This window comes from Centropristis striata, chromosome 12 (genome assembly GCF_030273125.1).
Source record: "Centropristis striata isolate RG_2023a ecotype Rhode Island chromosome 12, C.striata_1.0, whole genome shotgun sequence".
Classification (NCBI taxonomy): Eukaryota; Metazoa; Chordata; class Actinopteri; order Perciformes; family Serranidae; genus Centropristis; species Centropristis striata.
In genome coordinates, this window is record NC_081528.1 from 14,498,332 (window position 1) to 14,517,779 (window position 19,448).

The 19,448-nt window shown below is 37.1% G+C and overlaps 1 protein-coding gene across 3 annotated transcripts in view; it reads left to right on the forward strand.

The window, feature by feature from the left end:
- fam13b (family with sequence similarity 13 member B) overlaps positions 1-19,448 on the forward strand; it is an 89,528-nt gene that overhangs the window by 1,943 nt on the left and 68,137 nt on the right. For 2 of the 3 annotated variants that reach the window (XM_059346904.1, XM_059346906.1), the window contains exon 2: positions 18,344-18,491. The gene's annotated coding sequence lies outside the window, so the exon portion shown is untranslated. Of the gene's footprint in view, positions 1-18,338; positions 18,492-19,448 lie in introns of all 3 variants that reach the window. The other variant, XM_059346905.1, reaches the window with a different exon arrangement.

Here is a 19,448-nt window from a genome sequence, read left to right on the forward strand (position 1 = left end):
TGCTGGCGTAAAGGTCAACTTTGCAGTGGTGCTGATGTTGGAAAAATGTTTGTAAAACTGTTGTTGAGTCAGCTGCTGTAATGCACTTTGGATTGATGGTGTAATACACTCAGTTAAACTTATGCAGTCTGATTCAACAGTCCTGGCTGCATTAGATTCAACCTTCATGAATGATATGATGTTTAAAGAGATGGTGATTCAGCTTTGTGGTCATTATGGAGGTTGTAGCTGTTCTATTCTGTATTATGTTTTTAATATTTTGTTCACTCCATATATCAGTGAGGTTAGGTTGGAAACACCTGCTCAGGGTAATTCTGTGTAATTCAGTAGCCTCACAATCTAAATGTTTATAAAGGTAGCATTTACTGCAGGGCTCTGGCAACTAACAATTTATTTTATTATCAATGTGATGTGTATTTGGAGGAGTCTTGAAGATTGCAAGTACTCATAAAATTGTTTTCTTAAAAAACAACTTTATTTAAGATACATTATATCATATACATTATGATACATCATACATACAGCGTATTACATTGTCAACTAATTGAATAGATGGATACCTGAGAAAATAAAAAGTAAATAGAAATAAGAAAATAGTTACATAATTATCAGTACTGTTCAGTGACAGTGAATTTTAAAAAAAATAGCTAACACCATTACTAAATCACGCCAGTTGTCATTTTCTGTATTATTTTGAAAAAGGTTTCATATTGGTGCATATCGGACAACACAAATGCTGATATCTATAGACACTGATATGCCTTTGACAAGCCAATATCGGCCAATAATTTGGGTCAACCGATATATATCCGTCAGGCTCCAAAAACTGGCAAATTTTTGGCAGGCAAGACTAACTGATGATCAAAATAGATTGACCAACTAATTATTTCAGCTTGAGTTAGGTGTACTAACGGAAAATTTAACTGAAAACTCTTTATTTATTTTTGACTAACTAGACGTCTGACACAAATTAAAACTACAACTTATCACTGCCCAATTTGGATCCCAAAACCAAGTTTGACAACATTGTTATAAAGCACAAATATTATGTAACAGAGTGAGACACTGGGGTCTGCCACGATTAGTATTCACTTTCATTAACTGTACCTTAGCTGAACCTGTAACCTTTAATGTGAAGGATCTCACGTATTCACATACCAACGGTGTCAAAACCCTCCAGCCTCCTGCCGTGTGAGATAAGACTGTGTACGTAAGACGACCCATAGTTTTTATATGGAAGGAAAACACGCGCACACACAGCGGTCACAGCAGTGTCATAACCACACAGCTGCCTGCAGTGTGGGATTGTTGTTGCCAGGTCAGTGAGTGGTTGTTTTAGACTCTGTGGATGACGGCCAAGCTAAACCAAATGTGGTCCAAATCTCTCTTAAGCTCGACCCACACTGCCAGAAATTCACCAGATTTAATCCGTCTGCATGTGTTCACACCTGTATGAAAATATGTTTCATAACCTCACTTTTTGTTAGTTAAAAATAATTACCTTTTATGTTTAAGCACATAACAGTTTCTCGTTTGCAGAATAAGATAGACAGTAATTTCAAGAAGTAATCAAAGCAGTGTAATTGTATAGAAACATAATGATGCAGACTACAAAACAAAAGCGATATCTTTCTAACAAGAAGCCTCAGAGCACTGTCTTCTGGTGTACATTAAGCCAAAATAAGCCAAAGGTGGTTTCCCACAGTGTGGCACTGACCTAGCCCAAAGATTGTGTAAATGGAGATTGTCCATTAGGCAGCTGAAAAAACAAAGGCTTCTACAGGAAAAGAATCTTTTATTCATGTGTTGTTGTCTTTCCCTACGAATATCAGGCTCACAAAGGCATTTCACTTTCAGATCCTGGACTATAACCATACTAAAAAAAATACAATAATCCACCATTCAGTAGATTGTTTATCTATTCTGCAGAAAAGAAGAAAATAATTGATGTGATTTCTTGACACTACCACAAACTTTTTTTAATCATATCTTTGCAGATTATAAGTGAATTTGAAAAGTAGATACACCAGTTCAAGACCATTTATTTGAAATTCAAACCAGAAAATAGATGCTTGTAAATATTCCTGTGGCTTAATAAATACAAACAAATGTACATCTATAATTTTATCTTTTCACAATTTGTCCTGAGAGTAGAGCTGTTAATAGCAATTAATAGATTTGTTTTCTACAGAAAACTGTTTTTTCATTTTGTCATACCTTCATCCACAATTGTTTCAGCTCAGAGATGCGTTCAAGCGGTGGCGAGTCTGCTATTTTGCACAAGCGCAACATTGTGAAGATTATCCATTAAGAACATTCTTACTGTTGAAAGTCATGTTGGATTTCTAAATACCCTAGTGTACCATAATAATGTTTTGCACTATTTTCTGAAATGATATGGAACCATGAATGAATCAGTTAATTGAGAAAATATTAAGCAGATTTCAGCAATACTGAAAATAATATTTTTGTTGTTAATCCAAATCAGGGTAAGACAATATGATGATATGAAGATATTTTCAAGATTTGCTAGCTGGTAAAGATGTTTTGTGGTCTCGTTTCTACTAAGGTCGCTTTTCTTATATTATCTCTGGATGTGTTCTTTGTTGGCAGTGTTGCAGATCACTGAGTAAAACTGCTTTTGGGGCAATATTGGACTTACAGGATTTGGCATCAATTTAAGTAAAATTCCTTAGGTGTTTAATTATTTGGATTACCCAAAACAGACATCACCATCTGTCTATTTTATCCATAAATTGCTTTTCAATTAACGTCAACTCCTCTTTGATAGAATTGTGTCTCTTGGTAAATGCAGGGATTTGGTGAAACAAGCTTCTAGTTTGCTGTAGATATCAGACTAAAGCATACAGTCTTTATTATACGGGTTAATTACCTTTTTTATTTGACATTTCTGATTTGACATTGCTCTATACTGTACCAAACAAAGACTTGAGAAGCTGCAGCCCTCAGCTCGAGTCAGATGGAGAGATCCTGTTGGGCTGAAGTAATCTTGGGTTGAGAATATGTTCTCAGAGGGTTCAAAAGTAAGTGCTTTAACTGTACAGCATCTGCTCAATGTGTCAAATCACAAGAGAGATTGTGCAGTGATGAAAGTCACATGACTGGAAATACAGGATGACAAACCATACTGGCCTGCATCTGTATAACATTTGTGCTATTTTCCACCCTGGTTGGTGAACTGCCGCTTTTGGTTAATTTTATGGTTTTCTGTGTAAAGATATTTTAAGCATAGTGTGATCGGAAAGTCCCAGGTACTAAATATCCCTTTACATATTGGTCTGTAAATAAAAACTGCCCACTCACAGGATATTAGGTTATTTTCTTTATAAGTAAGTCTGTTGGTTATTTATGTTGTTTAATCAATTTAGATTTTAACTTTAGTGCAAACATACAAAGATAACAGTGATATGAGAATGTTTGAAAAATGTGACAAATATTTTCTGTTTGTACTAAATTTACTAAAATTTTAAAGATACTAAATTGTTTTTTTTACTATTATCCTAATTGGACTTAACATTACTTTCATTGAGAGATGGGCCAAAGCAACAAATAAAAAGTTTTTTGGTTCAATTTAAAAAAAATGTCATTGATTTAGGTCTCTTTTTTAATTTTTAATTTTTTTTTAATAGATTTTCAACCTCAAAGAAACTCAGGATCAATCAGTCTCCCAGCCAGACAGACATCACAGTCTAGATAATGAGTGATCCATGCTCACCTTATTAGACAGACTGATGCTCTTGAAGTACATAAGCTAATGGATTAATTCGACCTTGGCCTCAGAGTTGAGCTCTCCCGGCTTGGGCTTGGCAGTTTTGTGCGTCTTGGCTTGGTATGAAGAGTAAATTAATAGTCTTTTCTGGCAGCAGACCCGGTTATCAGAACCAGCCAACACTGCTTTGAGGCCATTTAGGTCACGTTTGACCTGGGGCTGCACCCTAAATGTCGATGATTTTAATTTAGAAGACCCTTGATGACTTGCATTTTGTGGGTCTAACCACTGCACTTTCTTTTTTAGCTGAGTCATTGTTACGCAGAGCAGTACAGGAGCAACAGGATGTAAACTTTAATACCCATGTTATGTCTCGAAATAACCTAACCTTTAAACTAGATGGAAGAATGGTAATAGAACCCCAAGCACATGACAAATTTATATACCAAAGCTGTCCCCAACCCCCCACTTTTATTTCTGGAGTCAATGCATTAGTTAGAAGCAGCGACTCTGAGTCGACTCTGAGAATCTTCATTCGGGGACAGCCCTGGTTAGACAGAGAGTCATTGCTTACTCAGATGAATTGCAATAAAGTAATGTCTTTCTCGGAGCTATGCTCAGTGGGTTATCTCTGGCCTTTGGATGGAGCAGAATTTGATACTGGGGCACTTCATATCAATTCATTTGGAGCAAATGATATAGAGTACATTTTACAGCTTATACTTCACAGTTTTATCTGCAGGAAGCAATAATGAGCTTCACGGGTTGCCACTCATCCTGGAAAACCTGGAAATTTAAGCACTAGTTTTGCAGTCATGGAACACCTGGAATATGATTAAAATGACCTGATAACCTTGAAAGAAATTGATGTTGTCCTGTATTTGTTTATTATATTTTGGATTTTTACTATCCTGTCTTTACCTAACTGCATTGTTTATTTGACAGAACAAAATGACCTATGCTCACTTTTTATTTAGGCTCCAATGTCAGTCAATCTAGATATACACTCCAGACATGGAGCGCAATGGACTTGATATTTTCTGCATAGAGTCTATTATTTCTTATTCAACACTAATTTTAAATCTTTTGTTACCAGATATGTGCTCATAGGTTTCATGGAAACAAAAGAAATCTTAATTGACTAAGACCAAAATGACTGATTAGTCGACTTAGGGGCAGCCCTACAAAATTACTTTTCATATAAATTTAGGCAGCTTCTGTTTTTAGGCTTGTTGTGAATTCCCAAACTGTAAAGAACATTGCACATGTATTTTTTCCTACGTTTGATCCTGTAGTGAAAGAGAGAAGGAAACTAAGTAACTAGTGTATCATAAACAGAAAATCCTCTCTGTGGTGTGTTCCTCACATGACACTGACTCAGATATTTTCTCAGGCTCTGACAGTATAAGGTGCATGTGGAAAAATAAAGCGTTTGACTCCTGGCCACAGAGCAGCGATTGAGCAGCAAATCAGCTCATTGATCTTTTGCTCATTTGTCTGCCCTTGTTTTGAATGAACACAGCACCACCAACACCCAACATTCATGAACACTTGAAACAACAATATTACAATTCATGAAAGTAAAAATGAAGAAAAGCCTACAAAATAAAAGTAAACCTGTCTCTTCTTGTATGCTGTGTAAGGCAATCCTTGAAAGTGCACTGTCAGGCTGCTTGGTCACTGTTTGTATGGTCTTCTGTCTGGTCGGTTGTCAGCGTACTCTCACAGCTGGTGTTTTGATCTATTGTTTACACACAGGCACAGATGGAAATGACAAGACTTCTACTATCCTGTGTAAGCTATTTGTTCTGTGCTAATTGATTCTCATTCAGTCCTGTATAATGGAGCAAAGACAGTTTATTCAACGTTATTCAACAACAGGGTTGGTATTTCCTCATTGATTCGCTGTAGTCTCACTTCCCAATTGCGCCGTCACTGCTTTCATAGAGCCGTCAGGCATGTACAGAATATAAAGACAACAGATGGAGCAGGATCTTTTTTTAATGCAGCAAAGGGAGAAGCATGCCGGCTGGTATTTTAGAGAGCAGTAGTCTGGAAATTTCCATCAGTGTGAGACAGAGCAAGAGAGAGAGGTGATATGGATCAATACTAAATCAATAAAGCTCAATGTCATTGTCTCAGATGAGACTGGGCCCAGTGACTCTGGTGAGCTCTGCTAAGGCTGTGAATTGTAGTTCTGTGTTGTGAATCACTGTGAAACATCTTGTGCACAGAAAAAAAGAAGATTAACAAGCATGGTCAAACTTAGAAAGACATGACCCCAGATCCTCAGATGACACACACTGATCCACAGCATCCCTACATAAGAAGAAACCGATTAAATTGCCCAACATCACAGAGCAAGTAAGAAATGCAAAAAGGTTGGACCAAAATTAGATTTTGAGTTGAATCAGATCAAGCTTAATGCATCTACTACAGAACAAAATGCACTCATATCTCCTTTTTACAGTGAATACATTTATGACTTTTGTTGAGATTTTGTGATGCTGTGTTAATATGTTGTGGCTGGTTGTGTATTGGACCAATGTTGTTGCAAATCAGTGAGACTGATTACTTTACGGTCATATGTATTGGATTTTTATAGGACTTCTTATATCAATATACATCAGCCCTTTGATTTGAATTGTACTTAATGAGCTGAACTAACACATTTTTTCCCAAAAGCTGTTCTTAGTCATATTAGATATTAATGTATTAATTGAAAACAAGATATGACATAGATGATCAATGATACATGATATTGTTATCACCTAACTCTAATATATGCACAGACACAGATAGATGCATTCAGCTTGAGTATTAAAAATGACAATAAAGGTTGGAGGGAAACTTGATCAAATTCAGAACCCATTTTTCTAGTATTTAATGCCTTTGTACAGTCTGTTTTGATTAGTTTTCATTTGACACAGGTTGAAACACACTAACTCCACCCTGGTTTGAGAAACCACCAGAAAACCTGGGTTAATTAATAAAGTGCTTGGACACAATTTTTTTTGTTGAACATGACCTATGAACAGAAATCTCTGTAGCTTAAAAAAATATTCACAAATGGGACACTCATGATAACAGAACTGCACTAAATATATGGATGCACAGATTAGATTACCCAACTGTTTAATCAACCAAACACTAAAAAACTGTTTTTTTTTGGTAAATCGTGCAAGCAGATATTTCATGAGAAAAAAAAAGGATTGTTTTGCACAGTCAGGTACTATAAAATGCATTATAACAAGGAGAACCTGTTTGACTTTTCACCCAGATGGTAACCAAGCAAACTTCATGCAGATGTCCTTAACAAAATGCTCCACTCCCACAGTTCCCAACACAGAGCTGCACTTGTTTCCACTGTAGGCGTTGAAGCTCTTTGCAGCGTCACAGCCCCTCAGGCCTGCAAAGAATGGATCATATTCTACTGTTCCCCCTTTACAGCACTTGTATGGCATGTCAGCCCCTCTATGAAAACGTAGTGGAGAGTGACATGAAACTGTGATAACCCGTAGTGTAGTAAAGCAGACTTGAGACCAGTAGATCACCAGCTTAGAGAAACTCCCTCCTCCTCCAGCAAATGCTGTCAAGCAGGGCACTTAACCCTGACACTGGAAGAGCACAGTGGCAATTAACCGCTAGCTGCTGAAGGTTGTGGTTGCACTGGGGTGAAACTATACAGTATGCATAGGAAGTGTGATGTTGCTGATTAAAGAATAGGCGTCTTCTTTTAAAGATGAGCAACAAATTCAGGCTACAACCAATAATTATTTTGAGTCAATGAAACTGCAGATTCCTTTCTTGATAAATGATACATAGTTTAGTCTATTCAATATAAAAAAACAATGAGCAAAAATTTTAATTTAGGAAATTACAGTTTTAATATTATTTTTCTTGTCTGACTGACAAAAGCCAAACATATTCAATTTACTGTCTTAGAAAACTATGAAAACCTTCACATTTGGGAACCCAGAAATGTCCTAAATTTTTGCATGACAACTGGCTTGAATAATTCTTGATTTATTGATATGGGACGCTGACACTGGTTTTAGAGCGGAAAAGTTCACAGATTACGAACCAATATATAAAATTACTGAGTTGGAAAGAAAAGAGACCTTTGTGGATCTTTCACTGATATGACTATGAAAAGGTACCCAGCAGGCTGCTTTATTAAACAAATGATATATTATTATACATGGTGCATATAGTATATCGCAATGTAATTAACATAACCATCTACTACAAAATGTGTGATAATGACATAATTTCTAAATAATCTTGCATTGTTGTCTGCATTATGTGCATATTGACATCATATGCCGATACTGATAAGTGCTGATATGCATGTGATGGTTCAGTTTATTTTGCTGCAAAATCGACTGATAGGTTGTACATGGAACAAGCCTTGGCTCTGTTCATCCCCTGGGGCAGGTGTATTAATCAGGTCCACAGGATTTAAAGAAAATCTAGTCAGAAGGAGAGCAGTCAGGTTAGCATTACAATGTGTGATATACAAATAATTATTTAAAAATGACCATTATAGTTGTTTGACATTTCCTGCATCTTCAAAATAAGAAGCAGGAAGATTCTGCTAGTTTGGTCATAGTTGGGGATAACAAGCCCTGAAAAAGCCCATGTCCCCCGAAGACATGTGCTTATTAATTTATCACTGACAGGGCTTGCCTGGGAGGAGCAGCTAAACTAGGCTAGGGCAGCAAGCTGCTGTGACTGATTCAAGGGCAAACATTGGCTTTACTGCCTCTATTTCATTTCTCCTGCTCTGCCTCTCTTTACCTCATTTACTCTTATTTTTCTGTCACTTCATTTCTCCCCGCTGCTTTCTATCCTCTAATCTTCTTCAGCTCATCTCTTTCTGATGCTCTTTTATTCTCCATAACGCTGCCTTTCATTTTTTCCTTTCATCCATGCCCCCCCAGCCTGACTTGACCTGCTGGTATCTGCCTGTAAGACACAGAACCCTGTTTCAGCAACTGCTTTTCCTGGAAAGCCTTGAGGGAAACAAAAGTAAAACTTTAATTTGTGTGCTTAAATTAATCATTTATTGACCTCTAATTAGTAGCTTGATTTCTTGTACTAACTCCTGACCTCAAATTACTATAAGGCAGAATTAATACTGCCTTAATATTACTGAATTAATTCCTGAAGCTGTAGTTACTGAAAAAAAGTTCTTCAAGTTGCACATTCAATAATTTGTGGGATCTAATTTTGAATTCATGTGGACAAAATATACATTTTAGGCTATGTATTATTCTAAAAATGTTCCCCTGATTCCTGCTAGGAACATTAATAACCAGTTTTGTCTGCTGTTAAATTTATGCTGTTATCCCCAATTGGAAGTGGGTTTGTTTTATGGATTTCATTGCACTGATAAACAAGCAAATAAACAGATTGCATGGAGAGTGGACATGTGGAAGACAAAAAAAGCAGCAAAAAGGACATTTGTGTTTCACATATGTAGATGGATTTTTGTTCACTGGATGTGTGCATGATAAAGACCCTGCATCAGTAAAAAAAAAAAAGCTTGCAAATATGTATGTGTACAACCTCTCCCTTGTCTAAATAAACTGACAGAGGGGTAGATAGGTATACATGTTAGTGTTGACAGCCAGACAAAGAGGCAGATTAGCTCAGATTAACAGTTGGCATGTGTTATTATGTACCTACATGCTTTGAAATTCATTAGCAGAGTCTTAATTTCTGAGTCATGCTGCGCCATTTGGTTGGGTTAGAAGAGTTCAGAATATTTAAATCAGCCTTGTGTTGCACCTGCCCACTTGGCTGCCATTATACTGACTACAGGATTATTTATAGTAACTGAAAATTCAGTGGGACTCGACAAATATAGCATTGATCATTTCAGATGAAAGCTGGCCTCTCTCAGTTAATAACCCTTTTTATACTGTATAAGCATATCACATAGATAATACCAGTTTACTTGTACCATATTTTCTCTAGAGCAAGCAGTGCTAAGTAGGAAAGAATACCAGTTAGGATGACAAAGTTTAGTTTTTAGTAAAAGGACTTTTTTTTAAAAAGAAAAGTGCATGTGTGGGAAACATCCAGCAAGAGCTTCAGAGCATGGAGAAGGCTGATTTCTAAATGCTGACTTGCACATTTATGCAGATTATTCCATGCTTGCATATTGAAGATGTGATTAAGAACTTGAAAAAATGAAAAATACAGTTAATTATGCACTGAGTTGTAATGAAAAATGTAATGCCACATGTTACATATATATATCAAGGTACAATATTTTTATTTGTTGGCCACTATCTTGAAAGCCCTCTTCAACTTAATCTTCTCATGTTGTTCAATTCAGTAATGTTTATGCATGACTGACAGCTTAAAATGTGCACAAGCAGGTTTTAGCTCAACTTTAGGTGTGTGTGTATGCATGCGTGCGTGTGTGCGTCTGTGTGTCTGTCAGTGGGTGATTCAGTTTCCTCTATCTATTTATACACTTTGACACAGAGTCTTTCATTTGCAAAGGTTTTATTCTTTGAACCCCCATCAATGAGTGTTTTGTATACAACAGACTGACACAGCTGTGTGTACTGTTGATGCGCTGCTCACAACACTTCACATAAAACACAAGCTTCATATTAAGCAGGTTATTAATAGACTTCCTGTTACTCAACTCGTTACAGATAAGCAGTTAAAACATCCTGGATGGCTAACTGACTTAATGTTAGTTGAAAATTAACAATCCCATTGACACATCGTCATTTATGATTGAGCTGGGGCACATTTCATGAAGAGAGTTAAGGAAATAGGCCGAAAGTATATTACTCTGACTCATTTTTAGTTGATTAAACAGATTCAGCATACTTCCCAGCATGAGTTGCTGGTCAATGGTAAATTAGCTTTATAGCTGAAGATGAGTCAGACTAACTGATATGAGCCTGGTTTATTGACAGACTTTTTTTGCACAGTATCACATTCTGCACATAGAATATGATTGAAAACTATTAATATTTTAATTAAATATATTTACCCATGCCTGAATGTAAGACAACAAATTACAAGTCTCACTTTTCAACACTTGTTATGGTAAAAAAAAAAAAAAAAAAACACTTTTTGAAGACCCATTAAAATATTCAAGCAGAACAGAGTTCACATCCCGGAAGCCTCGTAAAAAAGGAACAAGTTCTTCCGTTCAGCTAAATGTGAATCCCACATTTGTGTAGCTTGTGTCTCAGACACCTACTCACTCTCTCATATCAGGCTCCAGGAAGTGGTCAAAATTTTATTTTCTCCAGCAGTTTGTGTTCTTTTTTGAGCATTACACGTGACAGTGATCTGCTCAACAGATGAGGCGATATAGTACAAGGTCAGTGTCAGGTGCAAGTAGACACATTCAACTTATTTTTGCTCGTCATTCATTTATTTCCTTCTGTTTGTTAAAATGTGCATGGAGCGCTAAACAATTCTAGCGCCAAGTGGGATTTCATAATAACGCCTTGAAGATGCCCACTCATTTAGCAACAATTGGGCTTCAAACAATCATTTTTTTTTATCTAGTCCTTGAATATAATACCCTCATTTTTACCATTTCTCTTGTGAGGTTTTTTTTTGTTTGTCATTTGCTTTTTTAACCATCTGAGGCAAAAAAATGAATGATATCTGACACAATTTTTCCAAAACCCATTACTGGACCTGCTTTGTTAAATGGGACAGTGTGACATGTTGTTTTCATTCCATTTGTGACAAAGCAGATAAGAATCTCAGTCACATGTTTAGTGATTGATGGAGGAGTTTGTTTCTGTTTGTCTTTGTGCTCATACAGATACAATCCGTACTTGTTTTTTTAAGGTGTGTGCTTGTTTGGTTGTTGGAGGTCAGGCTCATACCAAAGAGTACAATGAAGTTGTGCAAGAGGTCAGGGTCAGGGGATGCATGTTAAGAATGGACCCAATAACCCAACACATAATACAAATACAGAAATACCAGGCGTTCATTCTCTTTCTCTGATTGTTTTGAGGAGACTCAGGCCACAGAGAAGAGGTCAGTGGGTTCCTCTCTGCTACTCAGAGGTCTTTTTCTGCTTGTTTTAAGATTTTAAGTAAACTAACTGGGTGGACTCACTGGTCTAGAGATCTGTTTGTTTGTGAGCAAAGAATAGCTTTTCTTTTTCATTTTTGGTTTTAACTTGTGCAGCAGTTATACACTTAATTACCTCTGATTCTTTTTACAGTTTTGAAACAGAAATCTGATCAATCTTAACTTCTGAAGAGGAGTTGGCTGTCTGATATTTCTCTCTGTCACTTTCCCCTTTTCTGATTTTGGTTGATTATGACAGTTTGACCAGTGATGATAAACTATGCAGAGTTAAACTGCTTTGATGTATTTGATTTTTGTGATTCCACAACATGATGCAAGTTGGAGGAAATTTGCTGATTTATTTATAACCTCTGGTGAATATTTAATCTTCTTTTTGGTCGTGCACTTTGTTTTGATGGTACTGAGGCCATTTGGCACATCACACAGATTAATCATAACAGGGTTTTTGTTCTCTTATGTGATGAATATAAATCTCCTTTATGAAATATGAATATCCTCTTCCATTTGTTGATGCACTGGATTTTGCTTACTTGTGCAATTGTCATTTTAATAATTAATATTAAAGGTATCAGGGAAAGGGGAGTTGTATTATTCAGGACATGGGGTTTGTTTTTGTTGATATTGTTGAACCAATTTTCAGTGAAAAGTCCCTAAATATTGCTGCTGTTTTTCCTTGCTGTGTGTTTAATATACAGTTAATTTATCTCACTCAAAATGTGTAAAATTGAATGTCTCCCTAAAGCCTACTTCACATGGTCGAACAGTATTCCAGGTATTGAACCTGTGACCTTTCTTCTAAAGGACATTTGCTTTAACTGCTGCCACCCTGCAGATTGCTGCATCTCTGGATGTGTGCAGGTGCCGCTTTTAGAAAGAAACTGAAATCTGATATGCAGTATTTAAATTTACTGCTACCACCACCGTGGTAGACCTGTTTTTGAAAACTTGCTCTGAATCAAGATTAAAAAAACCAAGGTAAAAATCCCAGATAGGTGTGCTTTCATACCAGTTGTGTTCTCTTTTCAAAACATTTTTATCTCCTTTTCTGAGCTAAAAGAGAGGTTTTGGTTTTCAAAAAATATTAAGTTATTCTTAAAATAAGCATTTATCTTAACTCAAGTCTGTTCAGAAGTGCATGCACAAGTCTGTTGCGTCTTTAACACTTGTTAGAGGTAGGAAATGAGACGTTTCACACTCTCAGCATCAGGAATGACGTCTTACAGACCAAAAACAGCACTGCGTCAAGATACAAGTAACAGGCTGCATTGACGTGGGCGTATTGCTTTAGTTACCAGTGAGACAAAAAGCTTTGAGTAGTAGATCCCAAGCTTAGAGGAAGAATTTTACAACTCTGGAAACTCATCATACATACATACATACATACATACATACATACATACATATAATTTACTTTGGACGAATGCTTTGCAAACAGTAGAATTACCTATTTCATGTTACAAAATAATTTACCAGTTTGCTGACCTTTCTAAACACACTGTTTTAAAATGGCTTGTCCTGTTCTTCAGTTGTATTTCCCCTTCATATACTTTTCTCTGTGTTGTTCTCATATTCTCGTTTTTCCCTTTTTGCCCTTGTGGTCTTTCAGTTTTCTCTTTCACACTTACTTCTTCTTTCTTACTCATAGTGCGGCGCCTTAACTTTCTCTGTTTCCCTCTGAACAATGTGCCTCATTGTTGAGCGGGAGGTTGTCAAGCATGATATCTGGGATTAAGACACACAGACGGACAGAAAGAATCACAGACGCAGCCATTCTAGACTGTTCCATTACTGACTAAATCCTCACTACAGAGGCCTTTTAGGGTCATTTTCATGGCGAGACAAGGCGTTGGTTCAGGAACATTGATTTCCCTGATCTCGGAGTGTCATTGTCCTCATCTGTCTGAGCCTGCTAGTAACTGGACCTCCCTCGCTCAATAAGGCATATGTGCATTTAGGCTCTCAATTTTGTTTGCAGACAGCATGCAGCAGTTAAGGTTTTCACATCTGTTCAGTTTCGGTGAAAGCAACACTGTCTGGTTTGTGGTACTTTTTTGGTTTCAGTAGTAAGGGCCCTGACCCAAAGCCAGAATTTCAGCTCCAGTAGTGGGATTTTGTCTAGCTTTTAAAGAGGCTTAGGACTTTGCAGTGCCAGTTCAGTTAGTTTTGGAAATAAAAGAGGCTGAAGAATGCCTTTAGAGGACTCGGCAATCTTTATGAGCAAACATTAGACTCCTGAAACCCCCTTTTAATAAGCCTAAGTAATAAGAAAACCTGAAAAATGAAGTTCAGCCAGCAACAAATGAAACGTTTTGAGATTAAATCCCAGAATTCGGTAAGAGGCCGTATCAATCCTAACACCTCTCAGGTATTCACTAATAGGATTTACCATTTTATTCCCTAAAAGGGCAACATGGCATGAGAGGAAAAAATATTTTTAGATGGTGGAAAAGGTTAAACAAAGCCATCTGCATCAATGGGAAGTGTAGTTAAAAAGGATACTTCATACCTGACACATTAGGCAAACAATATCTGTTTCCAATCTACAGGGAATTTTGCAAACTATTTACCCAGGTAGTGCTGGTGAACTGGCTAAGGGAGTCAGTTTTGCCAGTCCTGATGAATTTGAATGAATGAAAAACTAGAAGGGGACTTAGCCTAGGCCATGCCCTTTCTGTCAAAGTTAACAGAAGTGAAAAATGATTATCATATCTTCCCCATTATTCACATCCGCTCCAAAAGTCAATAAGTTCTTCCTTCGCCCACGCTACATTCTTCCACCAAGTTTCAAGAAAATCTGGCCTGTACTTATTCCGTAATCCTGCTGACAAACAAACCAACAAACATTTGGACCAAAAACATAACCTTGGGCAGAAGTAATGAGGTCTGTTAGCTATGTACAATATGCTATGACTGGATTTAAGTGAAAGCTTCCTCCATGTTGGCAGAATGGTCTGTCCTGCCTACTCCTGGCTTATTGTTTTCGTGAACCAGTGAGTCATACAGATTTATAGGTCAAGCTCTGACAGTAGTGTGTAGCTCGCAGGTGGAAGCAAAGTGAAGCTCACTGTAATAGTTTTGGTTTGACCAAAAAATAAGTAGGAGGGCAGACCGTTTAAGGCAGCAACTGATTCGTCGATCACCTCAGTGCTGCCTGTGCTGCTTAAAGGTTAAAAGACTGTCTTTTGCAAATTTTTATTCTTTAGTTTTGTGCATTGCATCAACGCTGCTAAGGTATCTGTATAAAGCTGTCCATTGTTAAAATGTATGGATTTATAAGCAACCTTGCGCATCTGCTTTAAATCATGTAATGCATTACACAAATACCTTTAAATAAACACCTCCATATCATCTTCATAAAAAAGTCTTTAAAGATCATACATTTGCCCCAGAATCCCATCTGCCACTGAGCTGAAACATGACATCCAGTAAAAGCTCTAAATCACTGCTGTCCAAACAAAACAAACTAATAACATTGAAAAGGTCGTGAGAAGGACTGAGGTTTTACATTAACTAAAAATGTTAAAAGCCAAAGTTGATTTTAGTAACAGAATTTAGTCATTTCTGACTTTGGACTTCATTTTCATAACTAATTGATTTATGACTTGACTTCTTTTTCTCCTTTATGCCCAAAACAGTGAAAATAGCTTCTCTTTTTTTTCTTATATCTGAAATGCCTGAAGGATTACTACAGTTTTCAGAGCGTACTGTGGCACTAGGTTTTATTTCCATGCTGCATTGCCAAATCCATTAAAAATGTTGTTAGCTAGAATAGTGAAAATTTTTTGAGGAGCTTTAGGCCCTGTGTATGATTTAGTGAAGTTTTCAGGTTAACAGGGTAAAGCAAATCCTTTATTCTTTATAACTGATAAGTTGAATTTGGTGAAAGAGACACAGACATCTGCAGAGAAGGAAAAAGACATATAAGTAAAGTTAAGGTAGCGACACGTCTCATAACTTAGTATTTCCCCTCAATGACTATCACTATTCATGCTCATGTCCGTTCCTCTACACTTCTTGACATAGAGGTGATGCAGACCGCCCATGTAGGTTCTATGGGTTGTGTAACTTGCAGCATGAAGGAAGAATAAAGGATAGAAAGAAAAAGGGGGAATAACAGGTCAAAGTGTGTCCTAGCAGAGAAGCAAGAATGAACGAGTTGTTCCAAAAAGGAAACTGGGCACAAAAGCTATCAAGGCTCAACCAGGGGCATGTGTGCATATTAAAGACATGGTTCGTTTGCAGCTCTGCACTGCAGAATTTTGTGGCAGATATGGACAACGTGGATGGGATTTTCAAAATAATCTTTCTAATTAAAACAATAATTAAGACCAACAATATTAAATGCATGTGCTCAAATCTGCACAGTCTATCATTGAACATTATCAAGCACTGCTGGAATGCTTTGAACAAATTAAAGTTAACAGTTTAAAGACTGATGTAAGAAGAGCTGGGTTGGGATAGCATTTTATAGAATTAGATTTGGCATCAAATCCCCCTTCAGAAACATTATCAGACCTCTCCATGTTAAGTTTAAAAGACATATTTTTGGTTCTGACAGCGAGGAACCTCATTAAAAACCAAAGTATGAATAATTTTGTTTCTGTAGCAAATGTATTTTTCCTTCGTCCTTACTCCCTGTCATTTTTCTCTTGCCTTCTCCATCTGTTGTATTTTTCAATGTCTTTCTAACTCTACAACACTCCCAAAAGTAGGACTGTGATTTTAATATTTTACCACATGGCCATATTCTCATATACCAGCTTAGTCGACAGGGAGAGTTTCCCTCGTCATGCACACACTCCAACAATCATTCACCCTTTTATCCCATCCACATACACTCTTCCTGTACACACATTACTGACAGCAACCTACATGCATACACACACACACACACACACACACACACTCTTGCGTATTAAGGTGGCAGCAGTTACCAGGCACACAACTTTAAAGTGACAGTTTGCTCAAATTCACATTGGCATGCAGAGACTTGCACGACACACACACACACACACACACATACATACACACACACACACACACTGGCCCAGCTTGCCCAACTGGTGTCAGTTTAATTATTGCGTTCGGTCCTCGTCTCCAGCTGACTCTTAGACAGTATGACATCTGAAGCCTCAAGTACGAAGATAAGATAAGAGGGGGGGAAAACGGGGAGAAAAGAAGCATAAGAAGGAAAGGAAAGGGGGCAAAATATGCAGAGAAAGATGAGATGAGTCTAGAAAATATAACACAGAAATGAAAAGAAAAGAGGAAACTGAAAATGGCTTTAACGTTCCTTAACCTGGCACATTTATTGGCTATTGATTGTTTGATTCTAAAACAAATTGAGGCAGCATGTGTCTTTATTTTGTCTGTAATTTGGCTTGTTTGTTGAAGCCATAACCACATGTTGTTGGAATTAAAAGGAGGATGGTTATTCGGTAATGCGATGCTTTAGCTCTATTTTCTTTGTGCAATCCCTTGCATTCGTTTTGTGTATCATTGGTCTGATCTGCAGCCAATTTGTAAAAAGGTATTTTGCATGTCGTTTAGTAAGCACTTGCTAGATTTATTGCATCAATTCCGTGTGTTACAGGTGGTTCTGATTAATTGCCTTTAATCTGGGTCTGCTGAGTTCTGTCCTTATGTAAACAGTCTGCAGCCGTTGAAAGAAAGGGGCAGAAGTGTTTGTTTTGTATTGAAATCGTAACAAGGTGAACTTTAATTCCATTAGATTGGAATGAATCACAAGCAGTTGTTTTTGTTATTTCTAGATTAATTTTACATAGCGATGCATTTCCTGCAACGTCCTCTCTCCTCTGTTATGTTTTGAGGTTTTGTTTTCTGTGCGGAACTCTTTCTTTGGCTGTAACAACAAGCTGACTATTCTGCAGTCCAAGATGGAGGAAAGTTTGTGTGTGACAGCTGCACAGAAGAAGTACTGGTATGGCCATATGGCATGGAAGTTATTATCTGTGCTATCCGCATTATGTTGCAGTCAGTGTCTGTGTTGGCAAGGCACATTTTATACGTCCTGGATTGAGTAATGTCTACTGCACAGTTTTTCAATGTTTGTAATGCTGCTCAATGCAAATGTATTTATGACCTGAACCTGTGTCTTTTACTTTTTATTACTTCTATTATGAAGAATTGTGAGAATCTTTACCAGAATTTAATGAGAACTGGAGTCATTAAGCAGAAAATTAGAAAATCTTAGTGATACCCAGATAAATTAGAAATGGTTGTTAAGTCTACAAGCAAAACAAAGCATCACAGCAGGTGTTGATAACAGAAAATGTAAAAGGTTTAAATATGGCTGCATTACATTACAATAGAAAGTAGCTAATCAGATATTTATAAGCATACCAGGAATTGTTACTTAACAGATTCCATCTTTTCCTCTCTCCCCGCCTCTATCTCCACCCTCCGCCTTCACCTTTACTTTTCTGACTTTCTTCTGCCATTATCTTCTTTGCTTTTGTTCCTCCCTCTTCTTCCTTTTTCTCCCTCCATCTCTCCTCAGTGTAGATAGAAAGGAATCCTGCAACAGGGATTAGCGGTCCGTCAATGAGGAACTACCGGCTCATCTTCTGCCACAACCTGAAGCAGCCATAGATGGTTTGGTGGTTCACTGGCTAAGGGAGGAGAGGATAGGACACACTTTCACTGCTACACGGTGAGTACCAACACACAATCACGCGGGCACATCCACTGCTGGAAGAAGGAATAGACTTCTTCACTTTGAAATGGTGAATAGATAAGGCACACATGCAATTTTAATGCCTCTGCGACAGCTTTGGACGGAGACTTTATGTTTCCGTGTTGTTGGTTCATCTGGTTCTTGTAAATGAAATATCTCAGAACACCTTGAGGGAACTTCTTGGATGGACTAATGAGAATTCACAAAACATGTTTTTTTATCCATAACTCACAAATTCATACACTAATTATGAACAAAGAAATCCCAAAAATGTTGAAAAGGATACAATTATCCAGTGATGACATTTTGGATCCTAAAGGTCAAAGATCAACTTTGCTGTGAAATCATAATGTTCTGCAAAATCACTTTCCATTCAACGACATAATTCAGAAACAGAAGGGAAAATTGAGACCATTTTTTTTTTGGTTGATGTTGACCTTCAGTTGATTGACCTGCACCATATGACAAAGTTTTTTATCAGACCTCTTTACTCTGTCAGAAAAAAAAAAAAGTTAAGACAGCATGTTTCTCACTGGAAATTATTCACTAAAATGATTTAGGTCAATATAGTGATAACTTCTATATCAGCAAAAAAGATAATTTTATTATTTCAAAGTCCTTACACTTAAGGCACTTAAACTAATATTAGCTTCACAGACTGAATAAATTTGACAATTTATAACACTATAGCAACTTTGTTCTTAGAGGACTGACATCTTGACTGGCAATCTGCCATGATCAACTCTCGCATCAAAAGCCATAACCCAGCCAAACATGCAAACACACTATAATAGGAGACTGTCATACAGAGAGCATGCTGACAAGGGAACAGCCAAGACTTTCATTTGATCAACTCCCAGAATAAAAGTATTAATCAGAGAGCTTTTCATTTAAATAAATGTCTGTTAGGTCACTATATGTTGCTGAGTGAGA